Consider the following 18,755-nt stretch of genomic DNA (forward strand, 5'->3'; position numbering starts at 1 on the left):
GATATCACAAAGTTGACACAGTGAACAGTGGGTTAGGTTTAGAGTTGGGAAGACTTGAGTTTAAATCTAGGCTTGGACATTTATTAGATGTGTAATTCTGGACAAATCACTTCATTTCTCTAATCCTTATTCATTTGTAAAATGGGGATAATAATACCTACCTCAAGTACTGTTAGGAATCAAAGGAAATAATGGTCTTCCATATGTTCTGGCTTACAGATGACATTATTGCTTTTATTTTTATCTCCTTTTTGGTTTCCAAGAAAACTACTTAATCCATAAAGTTTTAAAATTCGACATTACAATGAACTCCTAAATTATATCTAAAATCACTCCAAAAAAAAATTCAACCTAATTATCCACATTCTAGTAAGCAAGTACATGCAGTATAATCCAGGCCATGACACACAACTAAACAATCTATAGAGATCATCCATTATTATACTTGGACAGACATGATACATGAACAATGAACCAAACCCAGAAGTGACGAGAAGAAAAAGAATAATCAGAGTTGTGCAGTGTTTTCATTAACCCCAAGTTTCTCATTGAATGAAATAAACAAAAAGTCTTTTCAGTGCAGGTATTCTTTGGGTGGTGTTCCATAGCTATATAACATGAAAAGTTACCATCTTCAAGATATAATTGCAAGTCATACAAAGTGCAATGAAGAGAGGCAGGTAGAGGTAACAAGTTACAATAATATATAAAAAGCAGCTTTAAAGATATTATCAAAAAGATGTATGCCAAAATAAGAAGAGTGAGGTTGTTTTGATTTTCATGTAATGTCAAGAGATACAGAGGAAGAAGGAATACTTTGATGATGATTTGGGAGAGAATATGAGTAGGAGCCACACAAGATGAGAAGGCAGAGATAGGTTGTAATCTATACTACTGAAGGAGAGTCACACCAATGAGATTAATGAATGAATAAAGCATTTATTGAGTACTTACTATCAACTGAAATACTGAAGCATAAGTACATAAGGAAAAATACAGGGTATAATAATGTAATGTCGAATTTTAAAAGCTTTATGGATTAAGTAGTTTTCTTGGAAACCAAAAAGGAGATAAAAAATAAAAGCAATAATAATACATTTTTATAAGACTAGTTTGCTGTTGGTTTATTTAATCAACTAAGTATGAGCTTCACATATATATTGTGTATATATGTATGTTTGTATTTATTGACATGATTTTATTTAACTCAACTAAAATTATTTTCAAATAAAGCTATTACTTATATCTATTGGGAGATTGGCTACCTGATTACATCATGGTGCTATTTGTGGGTTTAAAATAACATATGTATGGACATCAATGCTTCTTTCCTGAATTCCAGTATCATCTGGATGTCTCCTAAATCGGTGCTAGATTACGGAAGAGGCAAGAAATTGCAAATGGATTAGTATAGGGAAGCAGTGAATATAGTGATATAAGCACTAGCTCTGAAATCAGAGAACATGAGTTCAAATCTTAACTGATCCTTTTACTACCTGTGTGAAGAAAGGTCATTTAAATTTGATGGACTTTAGTTTTATTATCTGAAAAATAAGGGTGTTGGACCATAATATATGGCTTGTAAAGATCCTTCTGGACAATGGGAAGTAAGAAAGGGCACTATACTGAGTTTTCTACCAATAATCTCTTATTTGATCTAGTATCCAATATATTAATCTCTATAGCTAGGGATCAATGACAGGAAGGCAGCTAGGTGACTCAGTAGATTGAAAGCCAATCTGGAGACAGGAAGTGCTGGGTTCAAATTTGACCTCAGACACTTCCTAGCTGTGTGATCCTGGACAAGCCACTTAATCCCCTATTGCCTATCCCTCACTGCTCTTCTGCTTTAGAATTAAGAATCAATTAAGATGGAAGATATGAATTTTTAAAACTCTACAGCTTTTTTTTAATACTTGGAAATAAACCAAATTTTATTTGAATCAAGTACCAATCAAAACTGGGGAATACAATGAGAGACAATCAGAGAGGTAGTACAAAGAGCTGAACTAGATGACAAAAGACCTAGGCTCTAATTTCAGTTCTGCTAACTGAGAGCCAGTGTGGTACAATGGATAGCATGCTGGTCTTATAGTCAGGAATGTGGGTTTAAATCCTGCCTCCAAAACTGTGAGTCATCCATCCAATGTCTTAATCTCTTCTTCATCTCTAAAATGGGGATACTATCTACATTACAAGATTATTATAAGGTTAAAAAAAGACATGATATAGGAATAGCAAGGTGGCTCAAGGAGGTCCTGGGTTCAAAATTGGCCTCAGACACTTCCTAGCTGAGTGATCCTGGGCCAGTCACTTAACCCCCATTATTTAGCTCTTACCACTCTTCTGCTTTGGAGCTAATATTCTGTATTGATTTTAATACAGAACATAAGAGGTTTTTTTAAAAAACATGCTATACTTAAAGGGCATTTTAAATTTTAAATTTCAATGACTACAAACAGATAATGAAACCCTTCCAGTGCTTCATCCCCATCAGGACAATCAACTGGTGGCAGCTAGGTGGCACAGTGGTTTGAGAGTTAGACCTAGAGATGGGAGGTCCTAGGTTCAAATATGGCCTCAGATACTTCCCAGTTGTGTGACCCTGGGCAAGTCACCCTCATTGCCTAGCCCTTACCACTCTTATGCCTTAGAACTATTACAAAGTATTGATTCTAAGGCAGAAGGTAAGGGTTGGGGGGGTGGGGGGGGGGGAGAGTCAACTAAGGGGCACAGTGAAACAATGTATTCATGAACCATAAACCCAGCTTCATAGCTACTCTTTCTTAGTGCCTTCCTTGCACTAGCTGAGAGGACTTGGATCTATGTACAAAAAAAGTAGTGGGGGAGCAAAATGGTTGGCATCTAATAGGCAGATGTCTTCTTCTGTTGGAGGATCCTTTCATTCTGTACTTTCTCAATAATAGGAAGGTACTACTCTCCCTGGGTTCTAAAAATTCACAATGTCAGCTACTATTTCAATATGTTCAAGTTTAGAACATCATGAATGAGTCGCAGCTACTTGGCATAGGAATAAAAAGTGTAGCTTCCAGCAGATTTTTCTTAGATGCAGTTGTCTTAATAGAGCAAGTTTGTTCCAAAGTACAAAATACAGATACACACACACACAGAGAATGGAAAAAAAAATTAATGGATTCCAAAACAACCTTAAGCCTTTGGTCTTGTAGTCAAACCACCACTTGAAAGAGATATATATATATAATGAGCAGAACTTTCTATTCACACAGCTACGTTAACCACAGCTGACTTCTGCCTCTCTACAAATGCCAGTTCTGGCAACTCTTGCCCCCTCCTGCTGCCACAAACACACCTTGGCTTCACAGGCTTGAGGAAAAAATAGCAGCAGTCCCCAAAGTATATGTTTGTATCCGTGAACATGCAGGTCTATCTAAGCCAAGGCAAATTTCACCTATGTCAAAATTAAATATGTGGCAACTTTATGTATGAACATATGAGGGAAACGATGGTCAGTACCTCATGAAGAAAATGTTCTGTTAAGCAAGTCCCATTTCTTGTACATCTAAAAAGTATCCACAAAGCAACAGAAAATGACCTTCCCTTCTGTTTCTTATTTCCTTAAATACTTCAAAAGATCTTCAGCTGTGGGTACTCCTTCCACTGATGCAAACTGCATACCTCAGGAGGCAACTTAGTGAATTGCCCTGGAAATACATACACACATATGATCTCAATTTTTGCATGACTATTCATATATTTGTACATTTGTGTACAGCTATGCCCAAGGCAAATACATGTTTATGGATATATACACATATGTATGGTGCCTATATGTGTATACAAGTGTGTATATGTGCATGTAGATCTCTCTATACTTATATATGCATACACATCTAGAAGCATATAGCTGTCATACAAAATTGAGATCCTATTCTTCTGAGTGTGTGTGTGTTTCTTGGGTGTTCAACAGATAATCTGAGTCTCTCCACATGTAGCTAGGCTGATTTTGACATGGGTATCTATTGATAGGCCATTATTAAAAAGCTTGTCCAATTTGGTAGAACCTATCAGAACTTATCTTCTGTTGGCACAGTCTTTGAGAATCCTGTGACATATCCATGGCACAATAAGGCATCAGAACAGGATTTCAAGGATACCCTAAATCCTATATCTTAAAAAAAAAAAAACAACACCACTTTAGATGTGAGAAGAATGTTTTGATTTTCCCCCTTTTATTTTTCAATCTTTAGAGATGTTTCCAGAAAAAAGACTCTAAACAAATATCACTAAAATATTATTTCCAGTAATCAATATTTGCTATCTGTTCGACTTTCAAAGCAAAAAGAGAAAATATACCCAAAAATAGACAATTTGAGATCATACTTCTCTTTAACAATATAAAGTGAGTCAGTCTAAAAACAATATTCCTTACACAGATGTGCTGCCTCTACCTCAGAAAATCCCTCTCTTTCTTCTAGATGCAGTTCAAGCACTATGTTCTGCCTGAAGCTTCTTGATTCTCCAACTGCTCCCTCTCTAACTACCCTGTACTTTATAATTATTTTATTCTTAATATATTTCTATTTATTCTGTATATTTTTATCTCCTTCATTTGACTGTAAATTCCTTGTGAGAAGGAACTATTAATTGTATACTAAGTGCATACCACAATGTCTAGTACACTGTACAAGCTTAATAAATACTCAAGCCCCAGAGCTTGGCAAATATAACAGGTAGCACTGAGCCAATGTTTTAGATTTACAGAATTTCAGACCCATAAGTTACCTTAAAGGTCATTTAGTATACCCTTTGAATGAACAGGAATTCCCTCTATAATATCCCTGACATGTAGCCATCTAGCCACCATTTGCCTCTTTAGATGGCTTATTCCATTCTGGGGCAGCTCAAATGTTTAGGATATTTGTCTTCATTTCTAAAATCTATCTCTTCTGTGGCTTCCTCCTGTGGGGTCAAGCAAAGGAAAAAAAAAAGTTTAATCATTCTTCCACTTGTTAGATCTTCAAATACTGGAAAACAGCTTATATCCTTCCCCAAATCTTCTCTTCTCTTCTCTTCTCCAGATTAAATATCCCTGCCTTCTACAAACTGTTGTACAGGCAGAGTTTCAAGTCAGGTCATAGAAATAGACTTAGCTATAAGACCATCTAGTCTAGAATTATCATTTTGTGGATGGGAAGAGAATAAGAGAGGTCATAGATCTAAGTTCAAGTACTATCTATACTAAATGATGTCTAACTGTGGATGAATTAACTACTATCAGCAAGGCAGGGATCCAAGACAACTCCAAGAAGCTCATGATGAAAAAGGCTATCCACTGTCATAGAAGGAACTGCCAGTGTGAATGCAAATCAAGGCATACCATTCTTTACTTTATTTCCTCTAGCAATATGAGGAAATATGCTGAATTGATATGTCTTCTTTCACAACATAATTAACATAAAAATATGTAATGTATGATAACACATGTACAACCTATATCCTAATACCTGGCATCTTGGGAAGGGGGGATGAAGGAGAAAGAGGGAAAGAGCATGGATTGAAAAATATCATAAAATGATTATTTAAAATTATATCAGCATGTAATCTGGAAAAAATAAAAAAGTGATATGTATGCTACTGTGAAAGCTTAGACAAATCACTTAACCTCTAAGAGCTTCAATTCCACCTTCTGTAAAATGAAGATGGTAAGACTAAATGTCCTCTAAGGTATTTTCCAAGCATGAGATCTATGATCTCATAGATTCCACTTTTGTAACTTTTCTCCATTTCTATTGCGATCATCATAATAAAGGTTTTTATTACAAGCCACATCCACTACTATAATAGTCCCTTCCACTTCCTTCTCTCATATTTCTACTAGATTCAGTTCACTTATGCCTTGATCTAGTAATGTCACTCCTCTCCCAGGCATTACTCCCTGAAAGACCCCTGACTATCAGACAACTCATATTATTTTTCATGTACTCTATATGACAGAGCAAAATCTGTCAGTCTAACCTTAACAGTTGCTCTTCCAGGTTCATAGTTTGCTCATTCTATTCCATTTGTCTAAAATATCCTCTCCCCTACTCTTCATTGCCTTTCTTTGTTTAAGTCTTTCATAAACTCTTTTAACAGCCTCAAGTGTCATGTCTACCCCAGAACTTCTCTCAGTACTTGGAGGCTCCTCCCCTTGAAACATCCAGAAGTTTCCAACCACTTCCTTGGCTTTCCCATATTTGCACCATGGCAGCCCCTTTTTCCCACTAATGAGTCCCTACTGGCACCTCTATTTTGGGGAGGGGGCCAGCCCAGCCAACCTTTTCCCCTCCTGGCTCTCCTGACTTTCTCCTCTGTCTCCCAGGGGCAGCTCAACCACCACCACTATGGGTACCTCCATTTCTGCTATTTGGCTGTCTTTTGTGTCCTTCCCCAACAAAATGTAAGCTCCTTGAGGGCAGAGTTCCGCTTTATTTTTACTTGTATTTATATCCCCAGAAGTTAGCACAGTCCTTACTAGCACACATTAAGCATTTAAAATGCTTGTGGAATTTTATTATTGAATCTTTTAAAGCTCAATCAAAATGCAATCTCTCCCATCAAGCCTTCTCTAAAGCTATGAGATAAGCCTTCTCCTTCAGAACTCACACTGCATTTTGCTGCTTCACTACTTATCAAGCATTATTTATGGTACCTATATGTATTTATACTTGTCCTCATCAGTTATATAAGTTCTGTAATGACAGAATTTACTTCAGAACAGAATTTACTTCAGGAACACTGAAAACACCAAAATGCTTGTTGAATGAATGAATAATTCAGATCCATTTAGGACAGGATCTAACATACTATTTGTAACCAAGCCACCAAACACACTTAAATTTCTGGACTGATCTGCAAACAGCTTCCCAAAGTTTTAGTAGATTAGGAGGAACACTAACTCGCTGGGCTAACTCAGGCCATCTGGTTAAAAAGACTTACCTAATTCTTATTCATAATCTTATTAGCTAACTAATACTGAAAGAGGGAATAGCATAGTGAATTCAACCTCAGAGACAAGATGGTCTTGTTTCAAGTTCCACCTGTGACACACACCAGCTTTGGAACCCTCAGGAAGTCATTTAAGTTCTCAATGACCCAAGCAACTCTTTAATACAAGGGTTCTTAACCTATGAACTTGGATTTTTTTAAAAATATTTTGATGACTACAATTGTCCCTCACTATATTGTGATTCCCCTTATAGTGGCTTCACTGTATCATGGGTTTTATATATATATATAATATATGCATATATTCTGTATTGTAGAGTTTTCACTATATCATGGAATTTTGTGAATGAATACCATACTGTACACAATGGAAATACAGTACACCACTAACACTTGTGCAAGTTCGCCAATGTGAGATTGTACAAGGATGAATGCAAAGTGGGCATTTCTGTATTGGCTGATGTAATGAAAGGTGACCAACCACCATGCTGTGTTCTGTACTATTTCACAGATTTTCACCTGGGGGGTGGGGGGAGTCTGGAACTTAACTCCCACAATAAGTGAGGGATCACTGTATTTCAATATAATTGGTTTTGTTTGCAATCCTATGCATTTTAATTAGAGCATTTAAAAATATTAATTCAGCCAAAAGGACCCTAATCTTCACCAGACTTGCCAAAGGAGTCTATGATCCACAAAAAGGTTAAGAATTCCTACTTTAAAATTCTATATTGCATAACAGTAAAGGAAAATAATAAATGTTGTAGGAGGTATGGCAAAATTGGGACACTAATGCACTGCTAGTGTAGCTGTGAATTAATCCAATCATTCTAGAAGGCAATTTGGAATTATGCCCAAAGGGCTTTACAAGAGTGCCTGCTCTTTGATCCAGAAATACCACTACTGGGTTTGTACCCCAAAGAGATAACAATGAAAAATATTTCTACAAAAATATTGATAGTCATGCTTTTTGTGGTGGCAAAAATTTGGAAATTGAGGGGGTGTCCCTCAATTGGGGAATGGCTGAACAAATTATGGTATATACTGGTGATGGAATACTCTTTTGTTGTAAGGAATGATGAACTGGAGGATTTCTATATGAACTGGAAGAATCTCAGTAAACTGATGCAGAGTGAAATGAGCAGAAACAAGAGAACATTGTACCCAGAAAGTGAGGCATTGTGGAACTATCCAATGTAATGAACTTTACTGCTAGAAGCAATACAATAATCCAGGATATTCCCAAGGGATTTATGAGAAAGAATGCTATCCACATTGAGAGAAAGAACTGTGGGAGCAGAAACGCAAAAGTAAAACATGACTTATCACTTATTCATTTATATGGGTATATAATTTAGAGTTTTGGTTTTAAAAGATTGTTCTATTGCAAAATTAATAATATGGAAATAGGTATCAAGTAATAACATTTGTACAACCCAGTGGAATTGCTTGTCAGCTCTAGGGAGGCGGGAAAGAAGAGGGGAGGGAAAGAAAATGAACCATGTAAACATAGGAAAATATTTTTTAAACAGTAAAAATCTTAAATAGAAAAAATAAATAAAACTCTATATTGAAGAATAGATACTGGTCTGCAAACTCAACTCTTGGAACAACAACAAAAATACAAAACATACACAGGCTAACTTGTATTGACATTAAGTGCGTTTATTCAAGGTTTTCATTATAATTTCAAGATGCTTGAATAAATATGAATTCCTGGGATAGAGTTGCTAAAATCATTTATGCCAATGGCTGTTTTTTTCTAATGGTTATAGCCTAGATGCTATTCAATACCATAGGTGTCAATCACTATCACAAGCCCAAAGGAGCTTCTTGCTTAACTTGTCCAAAAACTCATCTTGTCATGAGTCTTTAGATACTTATTTCTTAGTTTCACTTGCTTGCTTAAAAACAAAAGTGCTCCTGTGTGAATGAATAAAAGCATATAGTCAACTCTTGGCCAAGCTTATTTCATACTTCAAAAGATTTATGATTTCATTCATGTGAGTAGTCCTCGTATCAACACACACTGCCAACAACTCCAGACCTCAGTAATAGTTTCTATGAGATTCTACTGCCAAGAAATTCATTAAGTGGTGGCCTGTCTTTGGGATGGGCTGGCTCTCTGCTTAACAAGCTTAAGCCTTGTAGAAGAGCCTAACATAGAACCCATAGATTTCCCACCTCAATAATCCATCATAGAGCTTGCATTCTATAGAACAGCATTTCAGAACAAAGAAAACATTTACGTTTTGAAATAGTTATCATTGGGAGACATCTTGATTAGGACAATTCCTATGATGTATCTGGACTAAGTCTATATCCTTAGCAAATTTCCTAAAATATTTATGTTAATAAATTCTGTCAACCACTTTACACTTACTTCATAAGCAGCATAAATCTAAGTGAACATGATTAGGAAGACTCTTGGGCTCTCAGAAAAATTTAGCATTTTCATCACACTTTCCTATCTGTGACCACAACTAATAGTTAACATCACCACTACCTTTTCCCAATACCTTACCACTCTATCCTTGAGTGTTTAAAAAAGAAAAATACTTGTTCAGTCCCTTACTGTTCAATACTGTAGCAATGTTAATTGAATTACAGAGATTTTTACAGGTGACCACCATCTTAAATTAGCTGATTTTTTTCATGGCTTCCTATATTATAGGTCAGATAGTCATCAAAGATCAATAATTCAGCTATTTCTTCCTTCCATTAAGAGATAATGAAAACAACTTCTGAAAATTTAAGCAAATGAACAGATAATCCAAATCAATAAAAAAAAATCTATAAATCCCTGAGAAACTTGGGAGCCTCAGTTTAATAAAAATCCAAATGTAATTTTTAGTCGATCTCATTTCTTGACTTTATTAAACAAGCTAATTTTACCTCAATAAATACACTAATGAAAATTAAGATCTATTACTTACTGGACCTTGTTTCAAAATAACACACATAAATTATCTAGCAATAAACCTGAATCTCCAGCCTGAGAGATATACATGAATCTCATTCGGCCCACAGAGAGCAGTTTCCTGAATGTTCACAGCATGCGAGAATGCCTCTTGTTCTCAAAAAGAAAAAAAAAAAGTCCTAATCTCATATTTGCTTCTCCTATGTATACTTAATCATGTTAACTCCCTAATATACTCCCAGGAGAATATCAGCATCCCACATGAAACTACTCTAGGCAGGGAAATTGAGTCTTCCCAAGGCTAAATCATTTTTTTTCCCTTAGAATGTATGATGGGAGAGGAGAAATGTGACAGGACACATCTGAAGGTAAGAATACAGAGCAGCCTTTATTACTCTCTGATGCTGATGCTGAAAAGCAAGTCAAATTAGCTTTAGAGTCCTGTATAAGTTATGCTTCAGATAAGATGGATTGATATTGGTTATGCCTATACAAACTTACATTATAGTAAGACTAAAGAAGATTAAAATGTATAAGCTCTCAGTCTGATTTCACAAAGATATCACAACTGGATCTTATACATAATTTATATTGCAGTTACACTTTTAACTGCCAGTATTTAACTTTATGGCGGTTTAATTACCTTTCTACTGTGGTTTAGTTATTTCCAAAATAATGTATGACTTAACTAGATAAATGAATAATAATTGACACATTATGATTTATAGCTTTCAATGCATTTCTCAAAACATCATTTATTCTACAGCCCACGAGTATCCTGTGAGGCAAATACTACAGACAGTAGAATTCCCCTTTCACTGAGGAGGAAACGCTCGGAAAGGTCAAATAGTTTACTCATGGTCGCACAATTTGTTCAGAAGTGGAATTTGAACTCAGCAGAGCTTCCTGACTCCAGGTCTGCCATTCTGTCCACTCTAATGCCTGATGCCTTCTCAGCTGAAAGAGATGACTTTGATGACCTCTTTTTGTTTCAAACACTTCAGCAACCTAAACTTAACCTTCATTGTCACCATAACCGTGAATGTCTTCTTTATTCTGTCTAATCTGTCTCTGATTGCAACTTCACCGATCAGTGAGAAAGAGGTAGAATAGCAACTGGAAGGAGATCAAGGTTACAAAAGATACACTTAGTAACTGAGGTTATTTGAAAAATGAAGGAAACTATCAGAGGCAATCAGAAAAGAAACAAAACAAAACAAAACAAAAAAAACAGCCAGAAGGTCTGCAGGATACAAGTATATCAATTTCAATATTTTCATTGGACCATTTCCTACAAGAGACGATGGAAAATAACAATTCTTAAGATAAAACTTAAAAACATGAAATTCTGCCAAGTTCTAGAACATAGATATTATAGCAATCAGTACTGAAAGTATTCTTTCAACAGCTGGGATAAAAATTATGTTAAAAAAACCTCATGGAAAACTAAATTGAACTAAATGTATGGAAAGAAAAATACTTACCATTCTTTTAAGTCAACAAGGACTGCTAATATTTTCTACATCAAAGAAAAATACAGAGTTTAACATTCAAAACGTTTTGTACAATCTATGTTGAAATTTTATTCTCTCTAAAACACAAATGGCTTTATCTCGACTATTTAAAGAACTTATATCTTTGTTTATACGCATGTGTGTAATACATAGAGATTATACCATTTACACACTTATACACAGAGTGGAATGAGGGCTGACCTCAGAATCAGATCACCTGTGTTCAAGACTCACCTGTTACTACATGCAAGTTCTCGGACCCTGAGCAAGTCACAGTCTCAAATCCTAAATTGAAGATAGAGTACTAATTAGTATCAGTAGAAGGAGTTTCCACACTCAAGATTACTTTATACATAATTCTTTACATATGATCTTGCTTGCTGTATACTATGAGCTCCTTGAAAGCAAGAACTCTCTCTCACCTTTCTTTGTATTTCTTTGTATTCCCAGAGCTTATGGAACATAACAGGTACTTTTTAAAAAGGTTTATTAGGGGGCAACTGGGTAGTTCAGTGGATTGAGAGTCGGGCCTAGAGATGGGGAGGTCCTGGGTTCAAATCTGGCCTCAGACACTTCCCAGCTATGTGACCCTGGGTAAATCACTTAACCCCCATTGCTTACCACTCTTCTGCCTTGGAACCAATACACAGTATTGACTCCAAGACGGAAGGAAAGGGTTTAAAAAGAAAGATTTATTAGCTGACTGACACTTAAGAAATCACAAATCCAGGTCCCACCTTGCTCCCTTTATCCCCAAAATGTATAAAAGCTTTATATAGGTGCCCAAAAAAAGTCTTGGTGCAGTTTCATGCTATTAATACATATACAAAACACACATATAATTTCCATATAGTAATATCCAGACATCGATAGGAAATAGAGTAGTATACTAAAAGGAACACTTGATTTAGTGAGATAATGTGGTTTTGAGCCTTGGCTCTCCTACTTATTACCTACCTGACCTTGGAGAAATCATTCAACCTCTGTCAGTCTCAGTTTCCTAATAGTAATAGACTAGATTACTTAGTATCACTTCTAAGCTCTAAATCTTCTGATCTATAAATGTTACTTCCTTAATACTCCCATTTAAAAGCATATCCTTTACTGTCATATATTCTAATTCCATAACTTTACATGCATGAGTATCATGTGAATAATGCTACAAGATTTGACCCAGTGACTAGATTTTTATCACAGAAAGAATTCTGTTGCTTTTAAATTATTAACAGAACACAACTGAAGAACTATGTAAAAATCCTACCAAGAATGTTTGTATCCTCCAATTTATGTGTATATTTTTTAAATATTCTGAGACATGGAAAAAATATTGCTTCCTTTTCACACACAGTACTAGGAATAAACTGTATACAAGTATTGAAAAATATAATTTCACATGCTTCAAAAGCAAAAGTGTAGGGTTGTAAAGTTATATCAGCTTAAGAATTAGTGGTCTAGAAAATCAATCCTTAGGACTAGATGATTTTTTAAAATTCCCTAAGTGCATTTAGATTTATCATAAGAAGAAATAGACTAAAAAACAATGAAATAAGGAAATTTATTTTCCCTCCCAATCAAAAAACATCTGAACAAACAAAAACATAGTAACCATCTGTGAAAAAATATTCTTCAAAAACTGCAATAATGTTACTTTCATCATACATGGAAGAACGGAATGATTAAGAAAAATGTCCTGGCAGAAGGCAAGTCATTCATTTAACAAAGTAAGCAATTCACAAACCTGAATTTCAGCAAAACGGGGCAAAAGGATTAACCCAGCAAGATTTTAAATGTGACTTGCTTTTATTAGCTGAATGGGAACAGAGTAAGTGCATTTTATCCACTTTCAGTTCTTTTTTTTTTCTTTAGGATTTATACAAAGCCACAGGATGCCTTAATAAAATCATTCTACTGAATATCCTTTATGTCTGAAGCAGCCATTAGCCACAAGTATCTCACTACTGTCTGAGAAAATCAACATAAAGCATGCTGAGCCAGTGTCCAGTATCTTTTTTAAAAAGAAACTGCCTTCTTTATCTTTTTTTTAAAGTTGTTCTAACGAAAAATACAACAAATGTATAAGAACTGTTTAATCAGAGAATCCTCCAGAAAAATCCATCTAGAAGGCTGATGGTGACAATCATAACACACACATATATTCACACATTTAAGACACTGAAGAAAAATCTATTGACACAATTCTACTACAACTGGAGTTGAAAAAAAAATGCTTATCAATTGAATGTTGTACAAATGAGGAAGTGATGGAATATTTCAATGAGTCCTTTAAAAGAGTTCTGGGTTTAAAAAGGAAATAACAAAGGTCATTTCAAATCAGTAATCTTCCATTAAGTAAGGGAGAAGGTAAATTTTGACCTATAATTCCTTCAAGTTGGGAAAAACTCTTCACCAATATGGCAACATTTTTTGGCTTGGGAAATACTGAAAGATTAAATGGCTTGATCACAAAAATAGTGTCAGAGATAAGATTTGATTGCAAAACCTACACATTACCCGTGATGCTGCTTCCAGTAATGGACTTCCATCTAGAACAGTGTCAGCCCTCTCCAAAACCATATTTCTTCCATTAATCTCTTCTCAAAGAAATGAGAATCAGCTTTAAAGTCCTTCAAGCTCCTTTTTCTTTTCCTTAAAATGAAAATATAATTTCTGTAAAAGCAGTACTGTACATAGTTTCCTATGGGGTATTTATGTTGCTATGCAACTAAATACAAAATTGGGTTGAGTAAAATGAAAATGGACTGCTCATTTCACCCAATTCAAATATATAATTCTTATCTCTTCTTCCCTCAGCCACACTACCTGTCAATTAATGGACTAGAAGAGATTAGGCTCAACAGTTTAAGCTATATAAACATCTTTATTGTTGCTTTAGTTATGCCTGCCTCTTCCTGACCCCATTTGGGGTTTTCTAATCAAAGATACCTGGAGTGGTTTGCCACTCCCTTCTCTGGTTCATTTAACAGATGAGGAAACTGAGGCAGAGTTATGTGGTCACTTGCCCAAGTCACACAGGTAGTAAGTTTATCTAAGGTTGGATTTGAACCCTGGAAGATGAGTCTTCCTGACTCCAAGCATAGGGTTCTATCCACTGAGCCACCTAATTACCCTAGCTATTATAGTGCCTACCTCTTATTTTGGTGACATTGACTATATATACTATATATGACTATATATACATATGACTATATATATGACATGGTGACATGACATATACATTGACTAGTACTTATCACTTCTTAAGTACTTACTAAAGGTCAATGTAAGTTTCCTTTTGTGCTGCTTTTGGGAAGCAACAAAGTGCTACTAATTACCTTGATATGTACTATATTTGAAGATAACTATTAAATTAACCCTTCCCACACAATAATGCTTGTTGGTTATGTTTAGAATGTGCATGGGAGATAAGGAATATAAAGCCTGGTATATTTTTCTTATTGCCTGTCCTTACCCTTCCTTTCACCTTTCTTTAGAGAAGTTTTAAAATGTCCAAGATTCTCAGCCAATTATTCGGCATGTAAATTAAGACTGAGGAAAGAGAGGATGAAGTGGATGAGAGAAGAGGGAAATATGGCAAGTATTATAATGAATACAGAATGGAATAGTCTACATATGGAATTCTAACATTGAAATTAAGCAAAAAGGTATATAACCTTTATTTACTCTTTTAAGAATGGCTTGTATATGTCCATCTCCAGAGAAAGAATTGATAAAAAAGAAATGACACAAGTTTTTAGATTATACATATATGTAAATATATATGTACATATATATAAGTCACATGATGCCTTTTCTAATGGGGGAAGATGAGGGAGGGAGTTAACTGAGTAGTTCAATGTAACAAACATTTTTGTTAAAGAAAACTCCTTGTTCTTCTTGGGCTTCATAGTATAAAATGTTACAATTCTGCTGTTTATGACTCTGGGCAAGTCTCTTCATCCCATCTGCTTCAGTTTTCTCATCTATAAAATAATATAATAATGATAGCACCTACTTCCCAGAGTTGTTATGAGGATCAAATGAAGCAATAATTATAAAATACCTCACAGTGCCTGGAACTTGATAATATTAGCCATTATTATTATTGGTTCCATTCTGTTCTGACCCCTTCTTCTGATTTGAAAAAACAAAACCAAAAACCTACTTCATAAGCATTTTCCCTATTCGATTATAGAAATAAAATGGAAAACATATCCTAGCATTCAAGAAAATAGCTGTACTTTAGTCCACTTCAGATTTTTTTGAGCTATGGTCATTTAGCCAGGTTGCCATTTAATTGTAATGAACATGGGGTTACAAAAAAGAACAGACTGCCATCCTGACACTCTTGACTGCTTCTTTCACTGACGATGTAGCTATTTTTATTTTCAGCAATTCATTTTAACTAGCTATGTTCTGAAACTATATTGCCTAATCACTTTGAGAGATAACCTGGCAATACAGTGGGAAAAAATAGTGGAACTGAAATAAGAAAATGTGGATTCAAATCTGGATTTTGTCACTTACTGGCTCAATACCTCAGTCAAGTCACAATATAATTCAAGAGCTGAAATGGACTTTTGGAGGTCACCTAGTCACACAATCACAGGATCTCAGAGGCCATCTACTCCAACTGGTACCTGAAATGGAATCTCCTCTGCTACATCCCTAAAGAGTGGTCATTACAGCCTCCACTTCAGTGGAGGTAACCCAAAACCTTGGGAGGCAGTCCAATCCACTTTTGGACAGCTCTAACTGTAAGGCAAGTTATCCTGACATGGACCTTAAATCTGCCTTTCAACAACTACCACCCACTGCTTCAACCTTAAGAAGACTAATCTTTTCCGCATGACTATCTTTCACTGACAATTACATTTCAAAATCATCTCTTCTCCCAATTAAACAGTCTCCTCCCTTCAATGATACTCCTATGGCCTCTATACTCCTCTCCCCATGTTCCTCATCTTCCTCCAAACACTTCAATTTGTTTATGTCTTTTCAACATATTTGCCAGAAGTGAATGCAATATTCCAGATGTGCAGAGAGAAAACTACAGCTTGCTTCAAAGCTGTTGTATCTAGAAAACCAAACAACCAATCTATTTATTATTTTTTTTCTTTTGAAGGGGATCTGACATATCATTGTATAAACGTAGGGAATTCCCAGTGGTGAAACTCTTCACATCAATGCAGGGGCACAACTCTGACCGAGATACTAAGAGATAGATGTCTGTCACTTAGCAAGTATGTATCTAAGACAGGACTTAAACTTAGGTATTCCTGACTCCCAAGCTGACCCAAGACCTACTTTTTTTTTTCATTTTTACAGACTTAAACATTGCAACATACCATCACATTACCTTTCTGAGCCTTGATTTTCGTGTGTGTGTGTGTGTGTGTGTGTGTGTGTGTGTGTGAGTGTGTGTGTGTGTGTGTGTGTATAATATCTGTACTATCTCCTCACAGGACAGTAATATTTGCAATACTTTCTTTACATAAGGGTTCTTGGTAAGAAAAGCATATGTAAAAATATATATTTTGTAACTTATAAATGCTATGTTATTGGAAACTAGGTAATGCAATGGATAGATACCTAGACCTAGAGTCACAAAGACCTAGGTTCATTTCCAATCTCCAGCACTTAGCTTGCTATATGACCCTAGGCAAGTCCCTTAACTTTAGTTGCATACATGCTTCAGGTTCTTCAAATATAAAATAGAAATAATAATTGCATCTATCTCCCATGGATGCTGTGAGGATAAAAGGAATAATGCTTCAAAAGCTCTTTGCAAACTTTAAGGTGTTATATTCATGGTAAATATTACTATTTTCATGAACTAGGAATAATAATATCTAGCATGTATATGACATTTTAAACTCTGAAAAGCCACTTTATATATAATCTCATTTGAGCTCCCATAACCCTGAGAGGTAAATACTATTATTATTAGCCCACTTTATATGAGGAAACAAAAGCTGAGAGGTTAAGTGATTTTTCCAGGGACACAGCTATTTAGTGTCCAAGTTGAACTGTGTCTTCTTGACTTTAACCCTAACACTTTCTTCTAAACCACCTAGTTGCTTATGCAACAAGACATTATCAACTAATATCAGTAATATTAATACAAGAATATTAAGAATAATCTTTCAAGTGTACTCACTATGGCTACAACTTTCCTTTACCAACAATTACCAAGAAATCCTAAAATGGTTTTAAAAAATAGACACTCTGTGAGGGTATGTTTGGTCCACAGATATTTCTTGTTTGTCTTAAAGGTCATTTATCATGACTCCTAGATAATAGGATATGTCACTTGAGGTTCACCACCACCTCCCCATAGCTGAGATTTTTCCTAGTGAGAAATAAGATTATTAGCACTTCCTAGCTAAAAATATCCCTACAGATCTTATCTGTAGCTTTATATTCATAGAAGTGAAAGAGTACCATAAATGTTATGCCTAATCTCTAGGAATCAAGCTCTTGGTACATGGCATACATGGCCCCTTAATCAAAAAAACTCTCCATAAAGAGCTTGCAAATAATTTTTGCAAAATACATCAAAAATGAATAAATTGTGATTTAATTTTTAATTGTACCATTTTGAAAACCTAATTTAACCTAAGATCACAATTACAGATGCCTCAGAAAACCTTAGGGAATGAAGACTAATGAAATAATTACACACTGAATTTAAATAGAAAACCTGAAGTTGCCATGTTGTCCATTGAAATATCAAGTGTTTCAGCTCTGTCATTATGGAATGACAACTATTACCAACTATAAATAGTTTCCTGTAATCAATCACTTCCTAAAACCAGTTTGCATAAAGCCTTTTTCCTTATACACAACTGTGGGTAGTGACGTATTTCTTAGGGTATGTTAGTTAACTAGATTATGTAATAAGAATAATCTTTCAAGTGTACTCACTATGGCTACAACTTTCCTTTAACATTTATCCTGCATTTCTTAAAGGCATACTATGGTTCACAAATGAACACTACAGAGAAAGAAGAAAATGAGGTTCAAATAGAGAGGAAAAGAATAGGGATCTATAAACCACCCAAATAAATAAACACTGAAATTAAGAGGAGACACTTGGATAGGAAACCCAAAAGAGTCATGACATTTAATTAACAAATTGAGATAGAATTTTCTTCTGGACAGAAGAAAAAGGGATAACCAACTCAGACACCAATTTCTTTATCTTAAAGCATTTTTTGCTACTAAGATTTAAAATAAATATGATTTCCCAGCAAACCCTATGTCTTAAGCAAACCCTTAAGAACTTGTCAAAGATCCCATATTTTGATTCTAACTTCTCAAAAAAAGAAAACTTTATAATTATCCAAAAGGGA

General features: G+C 35.1%; 1 protein-coding gene across 6 annotated transcripts in view; it reads right to left on the minus strand.

Moving 5' to 3' along the window:
* The window catches only part of EPS8 (epidermal growth factor receptor pathway substrate 8), a 262,450-nt gene that overhangs the window by 240,507 nt on the left and 3,188 nt on the right, over positions 1-18,755 (minus strand). For 2 of the 6 annotated variants that reach the window (XM_016425896.2, XM_056799297.1), the window contains exon 2: positions 11,638-11,688. The exons of the other annotated variants lie outside the window; for them this stretch is intronic. The gene's annotated coding sequence lies outside the window, so the exon portion shown is untranslated. The remainder of the gene's footprint in view (positions 1-11,637; positions 11,689-18,755) is intronic. 6 annotated transcript variants of the gene reach the window in all.

This window comes from Monodelphis domestica, chromosome 5 (assembly GCF_027887165.1).
Source record: "Monodelphis domestica isolate mMonDom1 chromosome 5, mMonDom1.pri, whole genome shotgun sequence".
In the NCBI taxonomy this organism is placed as follows: Eukaryota; Metazoa; Chordata; class Mammalia; order Didelphimorphia; family Didelphidae; genus Monodelphis; species Monodelphis domestica.